This window comes from Micropterus salmoides, unplaced genomic scaffold (genome assembly GCF_014851395.1).
Source record: "Micropterus salmoides isolate LMB-PRFRI ecotype aquatic unplaced genomic scaffold, ASM1485139v1 Ms_hic_scaffold_21, whole genome shotgun sequence".
Classification (NCBI taxonomy): Eukaryota; Metazoa; Chordata; class Actinopteri; order Centrarchiformes; family Centrarchidae; genus Micropterus; species Micropterus salmoides.
The window spans coordinates 17,166,171-17,193,802 of record NW_024041262.1 but is presented as its reverse complement, the minus strand read 5'-3'; positions in this window follow the sequence as shown (position 1 = coordinate 17,193,802).

Sequence of the window (27,632 nt, the reverse complement as noted above, 5' to 3'; positions counted from 1 at the left end):
GATCAAGCCATTTGCTAATTACAAAGTTTGCTTTTTTTCCTGAATAAATAATGTTGATTAATTAGCAAGTCAAAATAAGTGAAGATGATCTATATAGTATACATCAATGTCATGAAAACTTACTGAAACGTTTCATTTACATTGCCTGACTTCTTAATCACATGCATCCAAACTTCCAAATTTGATGGAAAATTAATAACGTGTAAGGTGAAAGGTTTCATGTAAAAAACCTGCCGACTAAAAAATAATCAAGATGTTGGTGTAATGAAAGCATCTAAACAATACATCTATTGGCTTCTTAACTATTTTAGACATCTCTCAGATGGGTGTACAGTGTCCAGTATTTACACATTTGCATTGTGGATTAATAGATAATAGTGGATTAAAAAGTTAATGTTTACATCTGTGAAACTGCTTCACCTCATGCAGGTAATGTGAGTGTAGGTACCTAGATTGAATTCATTATATAACGCCATCACAAACTGATCGCCTCTAAAATGACCACAAAGTGGAATCAACCCCTTTCCATAAGTCTCCTGAATAATTAATCTTTTAAGCTTCACATACGTAGGATTTGCAGATAAAGGATTTCTACTGCTCTAGCAAATCAGTAAGTAAACAGGTATTTCTTCTTATTTAGCCACCAACTTATCATATCCTCCTGACCAAACTTTCAACAAAAAGTTCCATTTTGTAAAATAATATGAATAATGCAATATCTCTAGCATGTTAGTGCCTTTTCTGTACTGTAATAAAAAAGTGAACATGCATACTAAATCAAGTACATACCTGATGTTTGAAAGGTACTCCATAAACTAATTGCAGAGCAGCTTAAACCTCCCTTTGGCCATTTGTGTTCTTCTGCTCTGGGTTTGAACTCACTGGACAGAATCTTCACCATCAATCTCTATGAGTATGAATGGGGTTGTCTTTCATAACCTAAAAAAACACATTTCAGCTTTACATCTCTCATTGCATTGCTCATATGTGAGACAATTATGTATTTAAAGTAATGTCCTCATACATGTTAGCATCAAAATGTTCCACTCACTGACACTGCTCTTTCAAGATATATGAGCTAAATCATCCCCACAACGATTCAAATGTTTGCATAACAGTACCTTTGGTTGTCTTATTCTAGTAGGCTAATGGTAAAGCTAACGTTTTGCAGCTGACGCTATGTTAGTTTATAGTTAACATTTATGGGCTAACGTTAGCATAGCTAACAGTGGCTAAAAGAATACTCTCTCCATGTTTTGGTGGTAGTTATAAATGTTGTTTGTGTCTTTTTCTGTTTATTAGCAGAAATTATTATTATGGCTCAAGCTAGGCAAACGTTTTTCTTTACCACAATCATCACGCGCACTTGAGGTTCCGTCGCGTGCATTGTGCGTACGCGGGTACCGAGGCCACTTTGTAGCTGTGCTTTGGTTGGATTGGTTGTTTAGTGCGTCAGCATCAGGCTTGTCTAGTCAGGTGTTTTGAAGACTGGATAATCACAATGGCACAAACAGAAAAATACTGGAGAGGGATATAGTTTACACAATTGTTTACCTCTTTCTAAGTCACATGTTCTTTTTATACCTCAGTGATGTTGACATAAGGCCTTTAGAGTGATTTTTTTTATTGTACTCCATTCATTTAGGCCTTATTGTTCATATAGACATACCATGTAACATTATATAGTTGAAACATGTTTTTTGAATATCATGGAATTTAAAATGCCATGGTAAAAAATAGTCCAGTGCCACCGTATGCCTTTAAAATTTTAGGCCCCACTACCTACAGATATGTATACATTGTGATAAACTGCCATAATGCTCCCCCTGCAAAAGAAATATATTGTGGACCAATGAACCATGAACATGACTTGCAGTCACGATATTATTGTCGGTCACAGCTCCTCCAAGACACCTTCTTCCTATTCAGTGAGATTACACTGCAATTGATATTTAGGTAATTGATAATCCTTGTGTGAGTAATGTTGTCAATTTGGCACCTAAACCCTATTTTGGTGGCCATCTGGGCTCACTAAATTGCTCCCTTGAGAGCAGAGGTTATAGGTAGTAATTATTCAGAAGTCATTTACTTTTATATGTGTTTAGTGGTTTTCTGCTATGCTGTTAAAATTCTGACATGATGTCCACATTTTCCACCCAAAAAATATTATTTGGCTTGACACATATAGATTACAAGACACGCATTGATTGCTCTGAGAATTTTAATTGGGATCATTTAGTGGACATTTTACAACAAAATAGTCAATAGTCAAAGCAAAATTGGATGAACAGAAGTCTTCATTGTTTCAGGGAAACCAGTGTGATCTTTACTCTGCATGAATACAAATATCAGACCTGTCCAGTTTAGTTTCCGCTAAAAAAAGGTTTGGGGTAAATTTAAGTCAAAACTTCTCAGGCTCTTTCGTTATGATAACGTGTGTGATCTGTGTGACAAATGTTAGACTTACACAGGCTTATCCGACATGCACTGTCTGTGCATTTCACTCACTTATTGCTGAGGCACTCTGTCAAATTGATTATCCAGTCAACTAATTCCCAGTCTATGTTTAGCTAAAGTATGATAGAATCATTGTGTCCCATGGGTGCAATTCTCATTTGTGTGTCTGTCTGTGTGAGTGAGTATTTATGTGAAAGAGGCTAACTAATCAACAAACTGGGCCAGAAGCTGACTATTGAGCAATCTGGGACAGTTCTGGGTTTGCTTTAGGGCTCATCACTGCCAAATGCAGTGTTTGATAGACACAAGCTACAAAGCACAATAATCATAGGGAGGTTGTTACACTACTTCATTTAAAATTGATCACCATATACAGACGAATTCACTACATGAACACCGCTGAAAGATGTTGAGATGATATGTAAATATACTGTAGAACTGTGTGGAAATAAGTGTGATTGGATCCAGTATCCAGATGCAGCCTTAGTAAAAATATAAATTCTCTAAGTGTTTCCTAGTTTAGAACTGACTTTCTATATTTCACTTTGAGCACATCCTACTGTACCTATCTTGTTGTACTGTAGCTTGAACCACAACCTTCCAGTCTTATGCTCAGCAGGTTAACTCAGGTCCATAGATGAGCACAGTTCAATACCAGTTGGTCACACAAGTACACCTTCTTTATTTCCTATTGGAGCAGAAATATCTTTATTATATTATCTGGTCTGTCTGGCCAAGCAGAGTCCGTGGAGAGGAGAGCAGAGGGTGAAAGAGGTCATGTAGAACCAGTCAGAGACACTGGCATGACACTGTGACATGTCAAGATGCCCTCCACTGAGCTGTGCCTTGCACAACAACATGAAACACGGAAATGAGCCACAAACGTTTTCCTGAGCCCCCTAGCTACTCAAACATGTACACACACACACATAAACACCTTGCAAACACAAGGATGGGAACATAAAAGAACTACAACATATAAATTAATCTTGTTCTTATCACAATAAAAGTCTCAGCTGGGTTTTGATCTCAGCCACTTTCACAGGATAATTTAAATATTTTTAAAACATCTCAGGTGGAAATATTAATTCCATGTCTTGCGCAGGAATTGGATTGTTCAACTAGACAGCGGCACTATGGCCATGTGTTCATCTTGTTTAGTGCACTGAGCTGACAAGACTCCACTGAAAGGGAATTATATGTCCTCCGCTGGGTCTTCTCTCTAAATGAGAACCATTGCCCCTATTAGATAAAGGTTAATAGTCATTTGGTGAAGAAAATGGCTGATTTTATGTCAGACCAGGAAAACAAACACAACCAAGCAATGCTTACATTTGTTGTCCACCTCATGAGACCCTCTCTGTTCTTGAACACTCTAAATATTTTAATTTTGAATGTGTTAAAAGATTTTATGTTCATTTCGTCTGTGCCCTGCAGGCAGGAATCAATGACATTTGAAATAATTGTTGTTACAGGGGTAATCTCTGGAGGGAGAATGGGGAAAAACTGTAGAGAAGATTTGAGTAAATTACTGTGTCAGCTTCTATTTATTTGCCACCGGATTGCCAGAGGCAGCACTTCAAGATAGCCATTAGGAGTCGGTGCAATAAAGACAGAGCGTGTAGCCATTGTCGAAAAGTTAGCGTGTAATGCAGCAAGTTATCATCAAAGTGCTCCCTGTGGAGAGAGCAGGGCGCACACTGGGGAGAATACATTTGAGGAGAACCAATTATAGCTCCTCAAATCTCTCTTTCTCAGAGGGAGAGGTCATAAATAGGTTGCTATAGTTGTGTATGTATGGAGATGCTTGTCTGTCTGTATCTTTAAAGGTAACAGCCGTCCTTAAACTGAGTCCAGATGCTGTGCTTTGGAGAGTACAGTGGTGTAGCCATGAAAAACTTTATTTATTTACAATGAAAATTACATAAAATGACTGCAAAGCATAGGTATACCACCGCATTGTAATATTTAGACCTTCTGAGATGAGTTATGAGAAATGCAAAAAACCTAATTTGGATGTATTGCATAATTTGTTGGATTGTCTATATACTGAGTATCTAGTGCAATCCGTCTGTTTATACTGAGCATGCCAGATAATTCTTGACCATAGAAACAGTAGTTTTATCTTAAAATCCACTTCTTTTGAAAGTGGATATTGAGTTTGGGTTTTCTTAGTTCAGAATCTGTATTTATTATACCCTTATGAAAACCTTGTGATATTGAAACCATTTCTAAACCAGACTATATATAGATTTTAATGTACCTTTTCTTCCAGCTCACATTTATTTTCTGTTACCATTTTTTTCATCTTCCAATTGCACAATGAACATCTCCTGAATCACCTATTATTGGTTCCAGGTTTCAAGCACAATCCAAAGATCAGTGTTTTGCGTCATATTTTGTTAAGACCATAGCTAACATTGAGGTCTGAAGACATGTTCTTTGTATTGTTTCTGGAGTAGTGGAGGAGTTTACAATTTAAAATTACTTACAAATTACACATGGTAAGTTTTAGGAGTTTTTAAAGTCTAATTCAAATACAGCAGTCAGTATTATTACATTTTACTGTTAGTAGGCCATACAACCACCAAAATTAAAATCAAAGGATTTGATATAGAGATAGAATGTACAGAAATAAAACAAAACACAAAATTAAGAGGGTATCTTGGGCATGGAGTTGCAATTGAGGAATTTGGACTAATGACATGCTACATCCCTGCCCTTATAAGAACTTTTAATTTGGCTGTTTTAGTGATTTGTCTTGGTAATCATGCTACAAAAATCATTATGTAACAGATATCTACTCTGTTTCAGGCATATAGTCTCAGAATATAACCATTTCTCTTGGGATATCCTAATTAAAATGCTAATTTCATGAACAATGTGAAAGTACACAATTAGCTGCAAATTAAATCACAAGAAGCTGCTTCAAATGAAAGGCAAGAATGAACTGGTTAATCCTTTTTGCTCTGTTTAAAATGAATCCTGACCTCTTTAACTACATATCTGAGGATATCAAGAGAAGTAATGGTAAAACAATGAATATGTAAGAAAGTCATAATCCACAGAAAAAACACCTTTTTAATCCCCAGCCACTCAAATATGGTATGATAACTATTGGAGGCAGTGACTTTTAAATCTAGGACTTAAGAGAGGAGGGGAGAGACGATCAAACAATGAACAGGAAGTGGAGATGAAAAGGGAGGCTGCATTAATTAGATGACAGCGATAGGCTACAGCAGTGAAGACAAGGCAGGGAGAAAAGGGATTGAAACTGTTTGTAGGGTCTGCCAAACAAATGGTGCAGGTCCCTGCGGGAAAGAGATTATTATGGGCTCTGTGTCTGTCAAACATGTGAACACAATACAAAAAAGGAAGGGAGGTGGGGAGGCAGGGGGCCCGAGGCGGTGCAGCAGCCTCTGAGGGCCCACAACGACCCAGGCTCTCCGCAGCAACACTGGCCCTGCCAAAGAATGTCTGTAATCCGCAGGCTGACTGAGGTGATCCCGTGGCTCTCCCCGGCAATGCAGCAGGCTTCCCTATTGTCAGCAACGCTCAAAGAGGACAGAGAGGAAGCCAGAGAGAGGAGAAGGGGGGGAACGACGGGGAGGTGGTGTTCCTTTTTCAGCCCAGCCTTATGAGAGCTACCCGCCATTGTCCAAAAATTACAATTGCACTTTTCTGATCTTTTGTGCACTCCTGTTGACAGTGGTTATTGACTAAGCGGTTGGACATGGAAAGGATATGACCCCCACCCTTACCCTCCATCCCTCCTCCCTTTTTTTTGTCATCTTTGGGGGGCCTCTATGAACAAGAGAGGAAGCAGGTCCAAGGTTTACATGTAGCATTAGACTTAAAAAAGGGTTTGAGAAGGCTTATGCGAAAAAGGAAGACAGAGAGGGGCGGAGGCATTGGCTCTGACAAAGACAGCGGAAGACACAATGAGCAAGAGAGAAAGTTAGAAGACGAAGAAGAGGAAGACGAAGGAACAGACTTTTCCCTCATTGAGAAATTTTTCCCCCCTGTTTCTCCCTTCAAACAGATGCTAAGGCAGATGGCAGTGAATTAGCAGAAAATGGGCGAAGAAGAAATGAGACAGTATATTAGAGGTCGGGGAGGACGGACATGACGAAATAAAGATTAAAGTGCCAGTGCAGAGGGGAGGAAATCTCACCCAGGGGTTGTGGGAGGTCTGAGGTGTCATCTCAAAAACATAATGTACAGCGGCTTAGGTGATGAGCGATATGCTCTGGGCCTTGTGTAGCAAAAGAGCCATCACACAGCAGCAGCAGGACAGTCTCAGTGTGGGACTCACAGGGTGAAAAACATCTTATTAATGTTATAATGGGGTTAAATTAGATTGGGTTAACAATGGAGGCACAGACTCAGCAAACTGATGTTAATGCAAATCAAAGTATAAAGTGAGAAAATGACCTACACATCATTTTCATGTATACTTAACGGTGTTATTAGGCCATCACAAGAAACATTTCCAATTACTGAAACTGGCAAAAGAGCAGAGAACATGTTATCAGTAAATGGATCAGTGTAAATTTGGAATTTAAATTCAATATATACACTTTAATACCATTTAGCAAATATCATGGTGGCAGTCATTATTTAAGTATTTTTTTAAAATGGGTTTGACTAACCAGTTTTGGCCTTGTACTACATTCTATAAATTTATTAAAAGAAAGCAGTCCCCAGCTATTTCTGCTGAGTGTCCATTAGTTTGAGAGATTGACAGAAATAAAAATAGTGAAAGAGCAGACTAGGTTAAGACTACACAACATAACAACCAGTAATTCTGGCTGCCTATTAGATTTATCTGTTGCAGGCTGAGGGAAAGCATGCACTTTGTCTTCAGACATGAAAACAGCATCTCAAGTGTTACAATTCCAGAGGGGGTAAAGTGGAATTGCTGTTTTTACATTTCTGTATCATTTTTTGCCCATAAGGAATATGGATAACAAATGAAATATTCAGCCCCATTGTCTGATTTATTTCTTTTATTATCTGCAAATATCACCTCAGCAATTTAAAGGATAGCTCGCTTCATCCCGGGCCTTTTCGCTGGGGGCTTGACAGCCTATCAACTTTATACCGCATAAACAGGTCAGGATTGTATGAGCATTCCTATATGTTATTCTTTAAGTTTTTTTTGAGCTCACAGAATTTCTAAATAGAAATTGAAAAAAGGGAAAAAAAGAAAGGACTCTTAAGGGGATGCTTGCGAGCCCCTTGCCCTGGAGATGATACATTTGTACTGTGTCCATTTTTTTGAAACGGGGGAACAAAATGTTATTAATTTCAAACAAACTGGAGACCTCCGTATCACAATTTCTATGTAATATGAAGCTCCTGGAGAGGATGATTGACTGACAGAGTGTTTTGGACCATCCCCACGCTTCAGTTTATCTTGAAGCAGTCAAACGATATAATAAGCGGTTCGTGTCTTCTTCTGGTGCTCTGACTTCACAAAAACTCCTAGTGTTTCATAACTGATCATAGTTACACAACTAAGAGCCTGCATCCAGGCTGGAGACTTATATAAAGAAATAAAGGATTTCACAAGAAGGCCAGTTGGACTGGAAGTGCATTTGAATGTGTAAGATGAACACATCTAGTCTCATTCATGGCACAGCAAGACATCATAGCATGCTGGTTAGCTGTCGTATTCGATGCAGTTGGTATTAAATGAGTTGATTGTATAATTAGAGACCCTTTTAGTGAATAATTGTGCTAAAAAAGACTAGTGTTGCTGTACAAGTGACCTCTACATCTGTCGCTAAAAAGACATACACGTGAAAACGTGTAATTAACCTTGTTGTAAACCTTTCCATCCTATTTGACTCTGAAAGCCAAATAAAAACTGATTCATTGTTGTTGACCAATAACTGAGACAAATTTATTGGACTGTGGTCTGTCTTATAATAACCAGGATGCATTCAGTAAAAATCATAAACCTGGCTGGGAGGAAAAGGTTTGCCCTATGACCTTGAGTGAAACACTTTGTCACAGGTTGCTTTGCCTCTCTGTTACTTCCAGGTCCTCTCTGCATTTCCAAACACACTGCATGGCTAAAGATAGTTTTTCCACCTTCAACCGATCTACATCACTTCCCCAGAGAGCACCAGTCCCTCTTGTGAAGCCTTACACAGTATAGTATTTCTCACTTCCTGAAAGGGGAATCGAATGGCGGGGGGTGTATTCAGTAAGGCTCACTTTAAATCAAGATAAAAGACTGAAATGGAAAATAATAGAGGGAACAAACCCCTGGACGGCTCAGGGCCCCTAATGGAAACACATGGCTGAAGGCTGAGGTGTTGTCAGCAGCCAACACTGTGACATTCCTTTTTGATAATCTGGCCTGCCATAAAATTAGAATAGCAAATACCTCTTGACAAAGATGCATGTTCCTCCTCTATTGTGCCATCATAAAAAAAAAAACCTACAAAAAACCCGATCCACTCTGAGCCACAAACCTCAATTTAAATTTACAACGCTGCGAAAAGAGAAGTGATATGCACTCAAAAATTTTAATAACCTATTAAGTTACGACTTCAATTTCATTTTATGAATATTTTCCTTGGGGAGCACAGCCATCACCAGAGAAAGATAGAAATTTAAAAAAGATAAATAGTGCCATTAATCTACAACATTTCTCTTCCATTATCCCTGAAAATGAGGAGTTATTTTTTCTCAGATCCACACGTAATTAGCTCCTTACACTTGATTCACTAGCCAGAAAATGACCATGTTCAGAAAATTAAAAATTTGTCATTAAGTGGAATTTAACATAATATCATTTATCTTTATATATTCCACAGCTGACAAGCCACAGCCTTGGATGTTGATCAGGCTTTTGTGTCAGAGGCAGTGTGCGAGGACTTGGCATTACGAGAGGAGCAGGACTGTTAATGTGTGCTGGGTTACCAGGTGAATATTGGTTTTTAGCTGCTTTCACTCAGAATATTTATCCTACTAATGGTGCTGTCATTTGAAATAGGGACTTGCCATTTGTGTTGAAATGAGAATAGGACTGAAACACCATGTTACTGTTACATTCTATTATGAAGACAGATGTAAACGTCCAGTTATGAGTCCATTTTGGTCTAAAAAGCCAAATTGTGTACTCACTCACTTTATTTACACTTTCTTAGAGATTCATGTGAAAGAATTCTTTGAAAAATATACAACTTAACATAAGTTTCTTTTACCTCAAGAAAAAATGGCAATAAAATTATTTAAGAAAAAATGTGGATATTAAATAGTTTAACTGAATTGAAAATAAACATTTGTCAAGAAATCAGTAAATCTATCTAAATCCTTTGTTGTTTGCTTGACTTGTGTACTTATTTGGTCAAAATTGTAATTAGTACAAAGAATAAATGTAGGAGTTATTAATTTTTCTGCGGTGAATTTTTGGTAGCGACTGACAGTGTCAGGACTATAATTTGATTGGCTGAATGTATGTGTGGGTGGGAACTACAAATGGCTCATAATCTTACTTTAGTAAAAACAGACTTAAAGGCAGTTAAACAACACGGGTTAACAGCTTCACTATTACTTACTTCCACTCTGTGTCTTAGTCACAGAATCGAATATTTAGGTCACAGGACTACCTGTTGCAGTGAGTTATTTTCCGTCGCCACAACTAGACCCATGAAGGAGAAACAGCTAATGCTAGCTAGACTCTTTTCCTTTCATGCAGGATGAACACAGCACAACACAGCAACAGTGCAACCCTGTCTCCTAGAAATTTCATTTATATACAACATATTTGCAACAGCATATACATTTTGAATGACAAAATGCTGCCCGGATAAGGTTTTCTATTAACATGTGTTGTTAATTAATCTGACAAGTTTCAAAACTGTTGATACGGAACGTATCAGTAATACATTCACTTACAATGTATTTCATTTGTTTTCCGCCAAAATAATCAATTAAATTCAATGCAATCATGTAATCACTACAGCATTATTAAACTTTTTACAGTTACGGAGACATTATTAACATTAACCAAAACCACAATCTTTCCCCTAAAGTGCTTTTGTTGCCTACACCTAACCGAGCCAGAGGTGGTGAGGTGTTGGAACAATGGAAAGACAAACCAAGACAGTTTTGGTGAGATATATTTTGTTTTCGAGTTTCAGGTTAAACTAAAATTTTTCTTTAATAAAAATGTCTCTCTCTAGGGCCCTTTCCATAATGTTGTCAGACACTTATAGTAGCAACCTGAGCCTGTCAGTGGTGCTGAAAAGAGTAAAATATTATTATTTTTGTTACTTTAATTGTGGTGGGAAACGTGACAATTTGCTAGTTAATGTTGAAACCCCAGACATTTAGGGTTTTGCAGATATTTGTCAGGACTCCGGACCCCCAGCTTGAAACAATCTTAGAAAGAATCTTTGCTAACATTAGCAATCTAGGCTAACCAGCTTCTATTTTCCGTGTGGAGGCGAGTTAGTCTGTCTTGCTAACTTGTACTTTCCAAGTTATATACGAAAATAATAATAAGATGGGACCTCCCAAATGTTTGACAATATAAAGGGGCAGATGTCTTAAATCGGTACATAAGCAACGATATTAGGAATGTTAAAGAAACGCCTTATTTTAACTTTTGTTGGCTATGCAAAACTAATGGAAGGCATGGAGTTTGACAAAAACTATTATACTGTATTCTTTTTAAAATGATAAGATTATGCACATTAGCTTCAGGGTCATTTAATTTCCTTATACAAAAAGTGAGGAGAAGTCAAATTTCCATTTGACTTCGAAGAAAATGCTCAACAGAAAACAAGACTGAAAGTCATAAAGGATTTACTGGTATAGAAGCTTTCATTATGGCTCAGGAAGTTAACATTCATTCCAAAATGACAAACAAATCCAATCACAACACGTTTAAAATGATGTAATCAATGACTGAAACCTATAAAGACAGATTTGAATGGGACTTCAGTTCTGTGCTGCTGGCTGCTGTGTGTGGTTTTGTCATTTACTTAGTTCAACAACAAAAAAACATGTTGGTCATCATCTCACAGCACAGCAGGCTATCCATTAAGATCTAATTGATCATCAGATGGAATGGAAGGAAGAAATGGAGTTGATAATGGTGAGAGAAACCATTTTGTCTCCCTCCCATTAGAGTAACAATATTCTTGTTTATTTATTATTGTCCTGTGACTACAAAACATATAGTGAGGAGCCACATGCTGCACTTTTCTATTGAAAAACTTTTATTTCTTGTGATAGATCTGCTCAAATCTTTAGATGCATGTAGATAAAGACGATGAAAAAAGAATTACAAGCAAACACTTGGCACCATGAAGGGAAACAATACTATTATAATAATATTAATTTACTATTCCAAGTTATACAGTCATGTACCACAGCTGAATTGTTTTGCAATGTGTATGATGTCACGGTACTGAACCAAATTAGGGATACATGTAATACAATGGAGCCTTCACGTCAAGTGGTTAATGCAGGTTTTCGTCACCCATGCCTGCTCCCCTAAAGCAAAAGCGCATTACTGCTAGCTTTAAAACTAATAAACTCATTTCATAATAATATGTGCAGCTGGGCTGGTAATAAATCATTATGAGACTCCTTGTTCCCCTGATACAGTATTGAGGCACTGACCCCAATCAAGTGCTTGCGACAAATATATGGAATTACAGCGTGGAGATGAATAATTTCACCAGATTCTGATCAACTCTAATAGCCTCTGCTTTAATAAGAGGAAGTCTAGAATATCTTGTAAGACGTACATTTGCTCTGAAATAGTGCCGCAGAATAGTGAAATATTAGACTACTCTACGCTACTTTACCTTTTGGATTTGAATACTAATCCTTCTGCTAATCCATTTCTTTTACTTTTGTAGTTTCCTTCCTTCCTGCCAATATCTATGACTGACGGATTGCTTTCAGTGGACAAAATCTTAAATGGTTTTACACCAAGTACATGTAGAGCTATTCTATATGATTTTTGCTTGACAAATGACTTGGAGGGAAAACTAATGGAAAACAGTTTTTAGGTGGTAATAAAATGCCAAAACAAAACACTAACAGACAAACATTCCTAATAAAAAACTGAATGAGCCTTAATCACTCCACCTATATGCATACAACTAAATATTAATGTAAGGTTCATGACCAGCAAATTTCAGAATTTAGTGCATCAAATTTCCCTTAATTTGCTTGATTCAGGGACAGGGTACTTAAATTAACCTTTCATTTTTATTACACATGTTAACATTCAATGCAAGAGCAGATTGAGATGCATAAGCAACATTTAGAGCTTCACTTTCGTCTTTTAAGGATCAAATTGAGTTGTTTCACCCTATAAATTGACCTATTCCATGCTATACTCTTCACAGAAAATGTTTAAGCTTCTAAGGTGTAAAACTAAAGGGCTTTGACCCTAGTAACTGTAAAACTGCAAAAATGAAGTTAAAAAAGTATTAGGTATTAAAGATAACATCTTAAGTATGGGACTGGTTGACACACACGGGGGAAGTGCTAACATGGTAGTACAATCACTTGTAATAGCAAAGGAACAAAAGTGCATCCTGAGGACGCGCCAAACTCCAGCACACGTTTTTCACCAGCCCCCCCCTCTAAACAAAACCAAGCAACCTTACATGCAACTCACATCCATTCAGCTCCCTGGGGTTCAAACCAATCTCTCTTGTCTCCAGTCTCTCTGCTTCAACCTGCAACAGCCATCAAAGCCATTAATCCATCCGCCGAAGATGACTGTGACTGATTTGGCCGCCAAACAATCAATTTGTATCTCTCTCACTCTCTCTTCTGGTGTGGATGTACAAAATATCATGAAAAAGTGTCAGTGGTAATAGTTCCACCAGAGTGAAATAATAGAGTAATAAGACAATCAGCGTTTGACCTTGGAGGACAGCTAATTCATCTGCCCATCTGTCTTAATTATTTCCTCTGAAATGGATACAAAAGACAAACTGAACATTTCATTTGTTCTCAGATGACAATTTCATTTTTATCTGCTGGTAATGCCTCCATTTTTGACGTGATGCAGCATTTCTTTGCTATAAATTCTGGAGATTGGTCAACAAACACTTCATCATGTACAGACTGAGTAGTTTAGTGCAGCCACATTTCAAGGCCTGGACCTCTATAGGAACAGTGTGGAAAATAGGTTCTGGTTAAACTACAATGATCTGACGGAACATTGTGTTTTCAGAGGAAATTTTCTATTATAATTGAAACCGATACAAACCCATAATCCTCAATTTCTCAGATTTAAAATAAATTTAAAAATGTACAAATCACTGTAGTTTTGGCATAAAAAAATCCAATTTAAAGTCAAAATTTTGCCTCAAGGGCTATGAAAACTGTACACATATGACAGATTTTATCTGTCATTCTAGACAAGGAAAAAATCCACAAAAACCTTTAAAAAGGAGTAACCTCAGGAAGAGACACTTCTACAAGTCAACACAAAATATAAATCATGCCTCAATCTCTACGAACATCCTTTTAACTACAGCAGCAATGACTTAGTTCCCTACAACTTGTTTTCTCAGGTAGCGCATGCACCCAGCATCCGTCAGTAAAGTTATCCAATTGAGAATTTTTAAAGTGTCCTAAACTGGTCAATTTCTAATCTACTATCTAAAGCTATGTTTGTGGATTTTAATCTTATTCTGACCAAGTAGTTTTGGTGCCTTAGAGTTTTATTTTGAAAGACTAACTGAACATTGCATATTTGTTATTGCTACTGCTGCTGCAGTATCAAGGCAAAGCATGTAATACTCCAGCCAGTCCACAGTGTAGTTTTCACTGGTGATGGGAATTACAGCCGATAAGAAATTACTAGCCGATTGCCGTAAATGCCTTTTCCAACGTTGTAATTCTTTTGTAAAAATGGCAAATACAGCTGAAAAGACAAAGCTAAGCTTTATGATAGGCTGAGTCGCTAAAAAAGGATTTCCAAAAATTGTGAATCACTGCAACCACGAGAGGTCATTGAGCATACAGTCAACATTAAGCTGAAGGGTCCAGTATGCAAGATTAGCTGTGGACAGATACACAGACGACTAAACACGTGATCCCCTCCAGTCTGGCAGAGAAAGTAATTGGGAAGAAACTCCTTTTACTGTTTTAGTTTTTTAAACATTAGTTTTTTAAAGATGATGTCCTGCTTTTAAATTTTGGGGCAATAACATCTGTGGCTTTGCCTGTCCTTCAATACTGAATCATTCAAGGCTAAAACTGTCTGCTGTCAGCCACAAAGTGCTGCTGAGCACCAGTTGGAAGCACTTGTAGCTTGTCAGTCTCAGTTGGTCTCTGTCAGCGGGAGTTTCTGAGAGTCTTGACAGATGATTCAACATGTAGGTTCAGTGCTGGTTGTCGTTCAGCTGAGGGCAGAGGCGGCCAGTCCATGTTTGACAGCTCTAAATGATGCTGTGGACAGAGAAAGAAAGCCTTTCTAGCAGATGACTAGTTTGCCTTTATATGTTCCCCCACATCCTCCTGTTTATCTCTTGACATGAATGATTTTCTCTTAGTTTTTAAATACCCACACACTGTACCTCATGGCTCCGACATTTGATTTGTCTTTTTTTGTTTAATTATTTTCTTCTTTTTCCGCTGTTAGTGGCCTTTACACTATGCTTGTAGAATGTGTTGTTAATGTCTTTCAGAAAACAGCAACAGACTGCAGCAAAACTGCTGATTTAAGATCATTAGATCAACAATAGACAACAATATTCATTCTAACTTGTGAGATAATCCAGTCAATCAATGATTATTTATTCTCAAGGCTAACTGTTATCTCATATTAATACGTGAAATCAGTTGACCTATTTTCTGTTTATGTTTTTGTTCTGCATTTTCCTTCTTTCATTAATGTGATTTTTCAAATTGCTGTTTATTTTTCAAAGTGGACCCCAGGGAGACACACTAACAACCACTTTAGCTTTAGCTTTCTAAGTTCTTTGATTAACTTACATTTGCAATTAAACAAAATTAAAGCTGGAGTAGGAATTTTATGTATGCATTTTTTATGTTAATTGTTGAAATACTCTTTACATCCAGACAGCAATTAATAAATCAAATGGTTTGACCTGGCTGTCACAGGACTGTAATAAGTTCATTCCGACCGAAATTAAATGATTGTCTGTCTACCTTTCTACCTGCCTACCTGCGGGCATTCAGAAGTTTGGATACAGCCCATTACTGTGAGTGTGGTTTAACCCTGTCTGATGCTGGGCGTCCAGCAGCCGTGGAGATAAAGCAGTTTATAGTGAGCCATGCGAGAATGCAAAGCAGGCCATCTGATAGCAGAGAGCAGAAGGTAGGAAGGAGGCATGTGTCTAGGAGAGGCAGCCGAGGAGCATTTGTCAGGAGACAGTGACAAAAGGGGGTTGAAGGGGCCTTGCTCGACGCTATTCAGAGACAATTTGTAAGCCCGGCTGTTGAAGCCAGGCCAAAGACTCGCGAACAGCTGGAGCCCTGGCGTGATTGATAAATGTGGGCCTCCAAGAACTTCATTTTGATATGAATGAAGACAAAAGCGCGACAACATTCTGTGAGTGTTTAATATTACCATCATTAAGTGGCGACTGTGGACAAACGCCCTGTCCTCAGCTGGGGATACACAGCAGCCAAAAGGGAGGTCAGTACCCCCTGCTAATTAACATTTTATGACAAAACACACTTTTTGTTGCAGATTTGTAATTAATTCCAGTTTAAAGCTGAGTTATTAAAAGAACATTTAATCAGGATTTGAAGGTTGTGAATTACACCAAGGAACAATTAACAAAAAAACTTATTTTTTTTACTTTGATGATGAAACATTATTTTGGCTTTTATTATTGGCTGGGACAGCAGGTTTTTCTTTCTTTAATATATGTCCAAAATAATAATATAAAAAGTAAACCTGTCTGTTATACTGTTATATTTTACCAAATTTGTATTTATTTATTTCCTACATCTTACATCAATAAGTAATTTTTGGACGCTTACAACCCTACCAAAATAGAGAAAGACCTCTCTTTTCACACACCGATATGTCTGAACACTAATCTAATTACACTGCAGGCAGTTTGTCATGCTAATCATGCAATAACCAAATTACAACACGTATTGACAGCACTCCATGAAAAGAGTTTTTGCTGCTTCTCTGTCACAGGCTTTTGCAGATGTTGTGACCCATGCTGACATGGGTCATCGAGAGCGAGGGTGACCAGCTATGATCCGTTCACTTTCTGGGTTCACTGACTTTTAAACCTGCAAGAAACATCTTTATCAACAGCTGATTTTATTTCATCACTTTTCATTCAAAGTGAAGAGCCACAACAAAACAGGCAGGCAGGTGAAATTCAATGAGGCAATCCTTTTTCCTTATTGATTGTGCTTTTTCAAATAAGCTGTTTTATCAACATAACACAGGATTTCCCATCTCTTTTAAAGAATTGAGAGTACACTATGCACATTCATCCCTGACCTATTTAATGGCTGGATTGTGCCAAAGACCTACACAGGAAAATTGAAAAGTTTTCCATCATTAAGTGATATATATAGCTGTGACCGGAGTCCATAAAAATTGGGAATTGTTCTATTCTAATTTAAAATTCAATTTCAGACACTCCTCATGGTGACAAAGGAGAACATCCATCCACTAATACAGTTGAGAATTTGCTGCCAGGATTCACGATGAATGAGTGAATATTGATGAAGTTGAAAACTCCACCGGGTCCCTTTTTCTACATCACTCCAGTGGAGGATGGGATGGGGGGAAGGGCGGGTCTGGGTTTCCATGGAGAGAGGCACCTTTCTCAATATTCAGAATCCCAGTGTTCTGTGCCGAGTCTCAAAAGGAGATCAATCTCACTTTGAAGCACTGGGGGCTTCATTTGTTTGTGAAGGATGTGAGGTGCTGCCTAAATGACTATGCCAATTCTTCAAAACCCACTTGCAGTTGACACTCGGTGCCTCTGCATTCATTGTTTTTTGGGGCTCAAGTTGGCAGACACATGATTGACTTCAGCCCACTTTTTATAGGCTTGCTCAGGATAAAGATCTGAGCACTTGGAAGTCATATTTGTTACTCGACCGGACCCCAGTATTGCGTAGGTCAGAAAACAGAACTGTGAAAGACACTGAACAAAGACTAGAAGGAAATTTGGTTGTGGGAATTAAAATCTGCAATAAATATGTCAGATCTGCAGAAGACACCACCATGGTGAGTTCAGTGAGTCTTTTTTGGAGTTGAAAAAGAGCAAAGATTATTTTGGGTGACTAAAAGTACCACAAATACGTGTAGTAATTCTAGATATGCAACCAAATCATTACTGACTTAGGAATTCAAGTTTGGTTTACCTTTTGTTGTCTTAATTTTAGGACGGCAATAATTTTTCCTTCTGTTTGTTTTTCTCTCCCTGTTGTTATCCAGTCGCTCAGGAAAATGTGATCTATTGCCTCTGTTGTCTTTTTCTTAGTTCAAAAGGAATTTTAAAAAAGGCGAGTCAGTGACTCTGTAAAGCATGATGATATGAGTCTCTCCACCCATTGTTTCTTTACAATAATGAATTAAGGAAAGTTTTTGTATCAATGACTATAGGAAACTAAACATAACCTCTACTTTATGCACTTTTAAACATGTTGTGAGGTTGAGACATTTATTTGAAGTATAGTACTTGTTTTGTCTTTTTGAAGTCTGTTAAATTGTTGTTGGTATGGCAACTGCCAGTGGAGCCCAACATAAATAAGTCCTCCTTCAGTCGCCAGTGCTTAAGTAGCAGCATGTCAAGTCATTCTTCCCACAGTTTTACCAGTGCAATGGCCCATGTGGTTCCCTCACAGTGTGTTTAGAAGAGGACCCTCCATGTCTGCTCAGTTGTGCCTGGTTTACCAACACTATTGATTGCAGGTGATGTTCTGGACAGAGTCCATCTGACCTCTGGAGGGGCTTAAATACATCATTGTCCAGAGAGAGACCTCCTGAGACTCTGGTTATTCTGTGTGTGCAGCCCTGCGCTTCACTCCCAGACACACTGATAAAGTGGCAACAAAAAAAGTCAACGGGACACATGGATAAGCACTTCTTACTCCTTTTCAGTGCACTGCAAAATCTAAAAATAAACCTGGAGGAGAGATAACTATGTTAGGTGATAGTACCCTCCTCAGTGAAGGAGTTAACACACTTGTCTTTGTCTTCTTTCAACCTTTGGACATTTAAAGCGTGATATGAAATGCTACGGCCGAGCTGGTTCATGCATGTTGAGATTCTTCAGACAGTACACTTCAGATAATCCTGCTTGCTCTTGTCATAATAACACTGATCTGCTCTTCTCGTTACTTTGCTGTGAATTCTAATTGCCGTTATTAATCAGCAATCATGTTAACACTCTCCCTAATCTGTGTGGCAAGCTTTTGTTCCATACACACCTCAGAGCCATTGATGGAAATCCAATGAGACATAGGTTTACCTGCCATGAAAGTACCTCGGCAGCAGTCATCAACACATTATGGGGAGTGAGGGGGGAAGTACACTTTAAATTAATTAACATCAGACCTCTTGTAGCACTTCATTTCTGTAAACAAACATTCTAATATGCAGTAATTAATTAGATATGTCAGGCTTCCTTTCTGTTCCTCTTGCAGATCTTTCTTCCTGCAGTTCACTTTTTTGGGTCAGATTTTAGGGTTTATCTCTGGTTCAGATGGGAAACTGCAGAACACGTCAGTCCTCATAAAGGAGATGCAAGATTTGTGCTTGGTCTCCTTAATTCTGTTTTGAGCTCAACTAATAGGAAAACTAATTATTAAAAGGCATAAATTGTCAATATATTGAAGGCCTAATTTTTTGACCATATATTTAATTTCAGTTCATATTCAGTAATTGAAAAGTATGTAAGTAACTATGATGAAAAGAAATATAGTATTTGAAGTGTTTTTCAGTTGATTTTAACATTAACATTACCGATATAAACAAACCTTTTAAAGCATCAGAAAACATTAATGACAAGTCATTTATTTCTTATGCAGTGTTGGGCCCTGTATGAGCCTGTCAAACAGTCATATTTAGGTTATGACTTTTTGGTTGTGAGGTCACACTTTTGTTTAGGGTCATAATAAAGACACAGTCACAGATTCAATCATCTATTTTTTATGCAAAAAAACTCCCTCCAAACTTATTTGTGAGTTTATTTCTTAGTGACACTTCTTCCAAAAATAGGGCCCCACTTTCTGTTTTCCTGATTTCCATTTCATATCTACAACACTCATGCGCCCAGCTCTGCGAGATAGCTGCTCATGGGTGATGATTTTTGAATCGATTTGCCATTCTCACAAACGAAGGGCACAAAAGGCTGAGCAATCAGTCCAAGGCTGGCTGCTTTTGGCCCAGAGAGAGGAGCGATACTCTGTGAGTGGAGGGCAAGCATGGCTGATCTGAATCATGAAGAATAATGTTTAGCCTGGCAGATGATTAGGGATGTTAATTTTTTTGGAGGAGGGGTGGGGGCAAAGGGGGCTGGCACTTGGTGATGTCACTTTGGCTATCTGAACAATCTGGCAGGGCCGATCCTGGCGAAACGCTGCTCAATTTGCTGGGGCTCCTGCTCCATTTGCCTGTTAATGAGCACTGTTGTTGGAGGTACCCATGTGTACCATGTCATGAGGCTAGCAGGCAGCACCTTCACCTGACGCTCTGACCACAGAGGAAAATGGCAGCCGCCGTGACAGATGTTTTCACAGTCCTGGGGAGAGAGCCACGGGAGACCTGTACAGTCAGAGGGCCCGGATATATCGCTGGCAACAACTGCTACAACATGTGTCTGCCTCAGCGTACATCTAGCATGCACTGAAAACAAGGAGTCAGCTTTCACTAAAACAATATTAAAATGACAAGAGTGGGTCCCTCAGTGTGACTAAATAAAGACAATTTAACAAATTAACAACTATGATTTAAAAAAAGCCACAACAATTAGTTTTTCTGGTTAGAACAGGACTGACTAGGCAGTATTGGCCACCAATATTTAAATATGTATTGTACATGTATCTGTTTGAGTAGATAAAGTGCTGTTTCGTGGTGTGTGATTCAGTGGGAGGAGCTCTCAGTGCCACAGGATGGATGGCCGGGGTAAACTAATTTCGTCACAGCAGGACAGCAGCACTTAATTACTAATGAAAGGGTGAGCTCTCCACAGTTTACTTCTGTTGAATGAATCCAGGATTAAAGGGCAGTATGGGTGACACTGATTTTTTAGCCATTTTACATCAAGTTACCACTGGCTATTTTACAAACTGTACTGTGTACTGTATGTGTACTGTAATATTTCCAATTTGCCCTTTTTCTTTCTTTCTTTTTTGGTAATTTAACATTTATTGATGGCAGACAGTGGAGACAGACGAGAGAATGAGATGACAAATAAAATGACAAAATGAGATCCTGGCTGGAATCATACCAGAAATGTAGTGATTACATGGTATGTATTTTAGACGTGGCTACCAAGACATTCTATTTCATTCTTTTAATGACAAAAGCACTGATCTGAGATAAGTAAACATGGTTTAATTCAGATTTTTTAATTTGTCCTGTAGGATAGCGGTTCCCAGACTTTTTTTTAGGTATTTCACTAGAAATAATGCAAGGATTGGAAGAAAGTCTAAAAAATATACCAATTTTGTTTATTAGAAAAGTGTTCTTCCACTTTTCTATTCTGTTAGCCATCTTATGACCACTCAGACTTGTGGTTGGGACTCCCCTTGGGCAGTCCTGACCCCCGGGTTGGAACCTGCTGCTGAAGACAGCCATTGGTTTCCATTCATTTCCTTAACGCCACTTCAATTGGCAGATTCTTGAAACTTGCTTAAGTTGTGTAAACCACCACTGTGAACGCTGTCAAGTCAAGTCAAATATAATGCAGCTAACGATTCAAAAAGCCTAATTTACTCAAGTACTGTACTTAAGTAGAATTTTGAGGTACTTCCATTTTATACTATTTTATGTTCTAGAGACAAATATTGTCAATATAACTCCACTTCATGTACCTTAGAACTAGTTAGTTACTCTTCTGATTTTATAAACAAAAAACAGACTAAAAAAATTTAACTGCCCAACAGCATGTGCAGGAGTTCAAATTTGCTCCGTCCCAACCAGCTACAACATTTAAATGCCTCTTACACGTTATAAAATCACCAATAGTAAAACAATATGATAATATACATTGACATGGCACATAACAGTTAGTACTTTAACTAATTTAAATGTAGGACTTTTATTTATAATGGTTGCATAATTTACATTGCAGTATTTCTATCTACAAGTAAAGGTGTAATTCTTCCACCACTGATGGAGCTAAAACAAAAGAGACTGTGGGCTACAAGAAGCCTCTGAGTTGAGATGAAAGTTGAAGGTTGCTGAGGTTGTTTATTGATGATTGAAATGTGGCAATAGCTGGGATATACATTGAAACACTATTACACAGTGCATCATTAAACAGATCCATAAAACCGACAGGCAACCAGACCAGATTTTAATGACAAATGCGCTTATCTGAAATAAGTATAAATATGGTGTAATTCAGTAAGGTTTCATGCCTGGTTAAGCATGTACATCTTTTGGCGGCCCACTAACTGATATTACTTCAGTGCAATATTTCAGAGCACATCAACATCCCGGTGAAATTAACTCTGATATGTGAGCAGACCCGGGTCCGGCACTCCAAACTGTCTCGTGATTATATCGAGATAGATAGAGCAAGTCGTGCACAAAACTCCCCACAATCTACAATCTGTCCTGGCAAATTTAAATACTCCACGGAAAAAACAAAACAAATGGGAGAATCATTCTCTAATGTTTGTGCTGCTGGAAAATAGGTAATAGATGCAATGCCCCGAGAGTGTTTTTGGAGGCAGTTGGTTTTTCCTCTGTCTGATTACTGAATCCAGGGTTGATATACGGATGTAAATATGCTGCTTAGAAACCCCCTCCTTCCCTCCCTCTCTCTTCTCTTCCATCTGGCAGACAATAGTTTAAAATTCTTAATCCATGAGCAACCATTGAACATTAGTGAATTGCAAATTACAGATGTTTTACTGTCTCTCCCTCTGCTTTTTTTTCTGTTTTGATCTGTGCATCCCACTGTCACTCAGTGTCGCGTACGCATGCCTCGCTCCTCTGCATTCATTAGACACCCTGTGCCATCATGGCACCATATGACACTGTCATCATTTGGTAATTAAACCTTTGCTCGTTTAAATATGAAAAGCTGGCAAGGGTGTGATCATAAACAATGTTGCGCAAACCAGATTTTACAGACTAAATGAGAGTTCAAGCAACATCATGCCAGAGATTGATTTTTTTTCCCTTCTGTCTTCACTTGGAGCAAAACACAAATGAAAAACAAAGACTGGAGTAAGTTATTCTAGAGCCACACATTCAAATTCACACAAAAGCCACTTTATTAAAGCACAAAACAATGCACTTTAGAAAACAAACTTTGTGTCTCATGTGACTGACACCATAAAAGTATGTATTTTTATGGTCACGGTCACAGATTACAGCTATCTTCTTTCAGTCCAGAAGTAAAAAATGATGATCAACCAGCAGCTGACAACTTTCAATGCCAATATGTGCACAATAACATCATGATGGCAAAGGGATTTTTTTAAATTCTACACTTAAATGATCAGCACAGGACATAACATCAATATTGCACCCATCTATCCCCTTAACACAGTTATGTGCTACATCATGTTGGACCACCAGACAATAAAATCTCTTCCTCCGGTGCCTGAGGACCGGAGTCAACATTTCCCAGATTCTCATCTACATTCACGCAGGCCTCGATCACAGAAGATTTAGCCAAATAGCTGTGGAGAGGAGGAATTCCCGAACCATTACAAGCCAAACTACTGGCTTTTTATTACCACTAAACAATCTTCCTCGGAGTCGTCCTTTAGCGTACCTCCGAGCTCGGAGCCGGTGAGAAAGTATGTGGGAGGAGGCCATTCAGTCACATTATGGCTTTCCATAGATCAAGGTCACAATTTTCATGATCATTACACCACTGAAGGTGACAGGAAGCATTTACAGAAGTGATCAGGAGCTTATGTGGGAGCTGCTCATCCGTAGATTTCAGGGGAGAGGAATATATGTGTATACACAGCCCCCCACACACACACACAGACACACAAACTAATCAGCAAATCACATTGTGCAGATGACATACCTCATATCATCACATCATCATTATGATGAAGACAAAGAAGAAAAATGAAGGATAACAAGAAGACAAAGGGGGGGAATTAAAGAAATCAACTTGGATGTGGTTAAAAAAAAAAATCAACATTTGTGAGGTCAAAGCCTGCCACCAGGAGGTGACTGCTACATTATGCATTCACTTGCCATAGGCTAACACATGTCAGCCGCCCAATGGACAGAAGCTCTGTTTCCCATATTGTTGACATGTGATTTGAAGCTGTTGGCTGTCTGGTTGGGACTGAGACAGCTGGCGGGACACCTCCGAGCTGCCTCAGGCTGATCTCTGCAGCACACACACACACTGATCCATTGAAGGATCTAAACGTGGGATCAGCTTCTCTTCCAGTGATGAACCCAGGGCCTTATGGGAGCACTGGCTGTTGTGTGCTGCCCTTATCCAGTGGAGGAGAGACTTCTCATGGAGGTTGTCATAGGTGGAGGTGGCCGTGACAAGGTTGATTTTTTTGTTGTTGTTGTTTAGCTGCTTGTTTATGGAACATAATAAAGAGAAAAAATACGGATATGCCATAGTGAGTGACAATCAGGATGAACTTTTGTAGAAACAGCAAAGACAAATGATCAAATCTTTATACTTCAATATTCATGACTTTAGTTTCCAATGCCCTTAAAATTTTCCAGTGAAGCCTCTCCAGTCTTTGTTAAGTTCCAACCAGAGGGGCACATATTTAACTATTCATGTGGAAAGTTTGATGGGGGAAGAGAAGGGATTTAGCCCTTGTTCCCAGTACAATAAATGCAACACGGAGAATACTTTTGAAAATGACAAGATACAGACCTATTTTTAATCCACCACTGCAGGGCATATTTAACAATTACTTGCAAATATGCATAATGAATGAGGAGCAAGAGTGTATTTTCAAGTCTTTGGCGCTTTATTCCCCAACTTAGAGTGTTAATGCAATGGAGATGGGACAACAACGTGTCAAAAATGTGAGCAATAGTTAGGGTAATTTTTGGATATGAAAACAAGGAAATAAGATGCTAAAATTAGCTTTAATATATCACATTTAAAAGCTTTTAAAAACAATAATGATGATAATAATAACAATAATACTAATATGTAATGTTTGTAATTTGGTCCTTCTTTCACGTTTAAATGCAAATGAGATGTTAATTTTTCTTAATGATTTGTTGTACCTGAGGCATGGAAAAGCTCTGAAACTCAACTGTCTGACTGCTTTTGTGCTCAGGGTATGAAAAGTAATTTAACAAAGTGTTTTCTAATCAAAGTAATGTAACCTGATCTCACTTGCATTTGGATCTTTAATACAATACAAAATCACTGGAACCACACAGTATGTGTGTGTGTGTGCGTGTGTGTCTGTGTGTGTGTGTGTGTTGGTGGGGAGTGGTGTTGTGGACTAATGAAGGGACAGATCATCAGCTGAACAGCCAACCTGAAAAACATTGCACACAGAAGAAGAATTGAATTGGAGTTAGCACCAGGTAACTGCATTTTTACAGTTACAGTACAGAGAGTCAGAGCAGCTCAAAGTCCTTCCTGTGTGGGTTTTATTATCTGAAAAACGACCCTGACAGCTGTAAACTTTTGCATTGACTTTTACACCTATTCTTAATTTTGATGATTTCCCATCCAACGGTTAAATTGGCTGCATTAAACTGACATATTTGGCTTTTAAGCACACTTCCAAAATGGTTTGAAATATAGAGTGGCATCAAAGTGGCAATCGAACCACCAATAAAAACAAATAATGCGACTTTGATTTATTTGTTTTATCCTGTGGTGTTTGAATTCGCCATTTTTTTTTAAAGTAAAGCATAGTTCATAGCTGCAGTGGTCGATCATCTCAGACTGTCACAATCTATCACGTGAAGTATTAGAAAGTTGCAAACAGATGTATGGACGATATTCGAGGAGTTATCTCTAAACGCACAGATAGGCATGTTATTCTATTTATTTAGCTACTAAATATAAGATGTTCAGGTGCATAACGACTGATCACATCAATGCCCAAAATAGTCCTATAATATAATCTGAAATACAATGTGCATATTACTGGAAACGTTTGGAGATTTTATAGGAATCTAAAAATACAGGAAACTATACGAATATTATGGCGATGTTTCGTTAAGAGATACTTTAGGGGACCGGTGTGTGTGTGTGTGTGTGTGTGTGTGTGTGTGTGTGTTTAAATCAATAGAGCACATTCTGACGTTACAATGAGTTTATAACTATAATATATTAATATACAGTTGGGTTTTACTGCAATGTACAGGACGCAGACTCTCAAATAACCGGCGACAAACGAGGGTGTTCTTCCACAGACCAAACAGAAAAATAGAGAAAGAAAGAAAAGAAAACTAATGATAAGAAACAGATCATATTCTAATTTTAGATTTAAACGAGGGGATCGATGGAAAACAGTTGTAATGATCCAATTAATTATGGGCAAAATTAAAAGCAAGTGCAAAATCAATCTTTCACGGTGTCGAGGATGGAATCAAATTGATGCTCCATCTGTTCACGCCAGCAAGATTTGTAGCCCGGAGTATAGTAGCCTCGCTGCTGGAGCACAGGACACAGTGAGGAAATTCAATATACAGTACAGTGTCAAGAGATATTGTTGTTGTTAGTGTTACAGGATTATTTGCAAGGTGGCTGCAGCTGAACTTCTGAAATCTCCTCCTGTTTCCTTCAAATATAATATAATTATTAATTGGTAGGCTATTTTAGGAGCAAGCAGCTGACGTTGGATTTATATTTATTTGACAGATTTAGTCAAAGAAAGTACCTGAAAAGACTTATTTATTCAAGCATGCAGACAGTCTAAAACTCTACATGTGTCTCTTATATTTACAGGATGCAAATAGTCAAAAATCAGCCTCTATTTCGCCAGAAACCCATCTAAATCACCACCAAATTCCTGACAAACCTGTCCCTTAAATCCAAACGGATTAATATTCAACTTACAACGAATGGTGTCAGCCCCCTCTGCAAGGAAACTCAGATCGATTGGTGACGTTGGAATTACAACCAGCAGAGTCTGCACGGGAGGAGGAAAAAAAGAAAACATGAATGACACTTCTAGAAACAAAAGTTCTTTACTACCACCATCCAGACGCCTCGATCATCTTCCCCACAGTCTGGAAGTGTGAGCTGATGTTCGGCGGGTGGAGCTGCTGGACCCTCGGTGCTGCTTCTTCCCTCTCCTCCTCCTCCTCCTTCTCCCCCTCCTCCACGCCACCTCTCCTCTCTCCTCTGCACAGGCCATTAGGAAGCGGGGCAAAAGATAAATTGCTCTCTGTCAATACATTACACCTCTCCTAATGGGTGCACCCGGGCTCCAAAAACATTTTCCAAACTCTTGACATGGAGTGGCATCGTCTTAAACACCGTTGTTGTGTGTAAGAGTGAGTCAGTAATTGTGGGAACACTGATGCAAATTCTTTCAATTTAAATTTTCTGAAATTGAAAATTAGAGGCATCAAGGTTTAATTATTAAAGGTAAAACTGCAAAAATAAACAGAAAAAGAAGAGGCGATAATTGATCCAGTCTTTGTGTTGTTTAAATGGCTTTTTAGGAGCCCTCTAACCCCGTGTTGTCGCAGCTGAATAGAGCGGCCCCCTTCCTAAAAAGAGAGGGGTCGTAAGGCCAATCTGACCACAGTCAAACATGCCACACCACAGGTGCTGTTCAAACACAAACCAAACAAAGTAAACACGTGAAAACAGTGTATTCATTGGCATATGTGTTCAAAACAACAAATTCAGCATTTTGTCCCCCCGTCTTCCCTCCCTCCCTCCCCCTTGCTTAATATTTGCAGGGGGAGATCAAATTGTGTGGAGCAGGAGGGCATGAGAGAGAGAGAAGGGGGAGAAAACAGAGGGAGGGGGCGACGATGGTGGTGGTGGGGGTCTTATAGGGGGGAGTAGGTG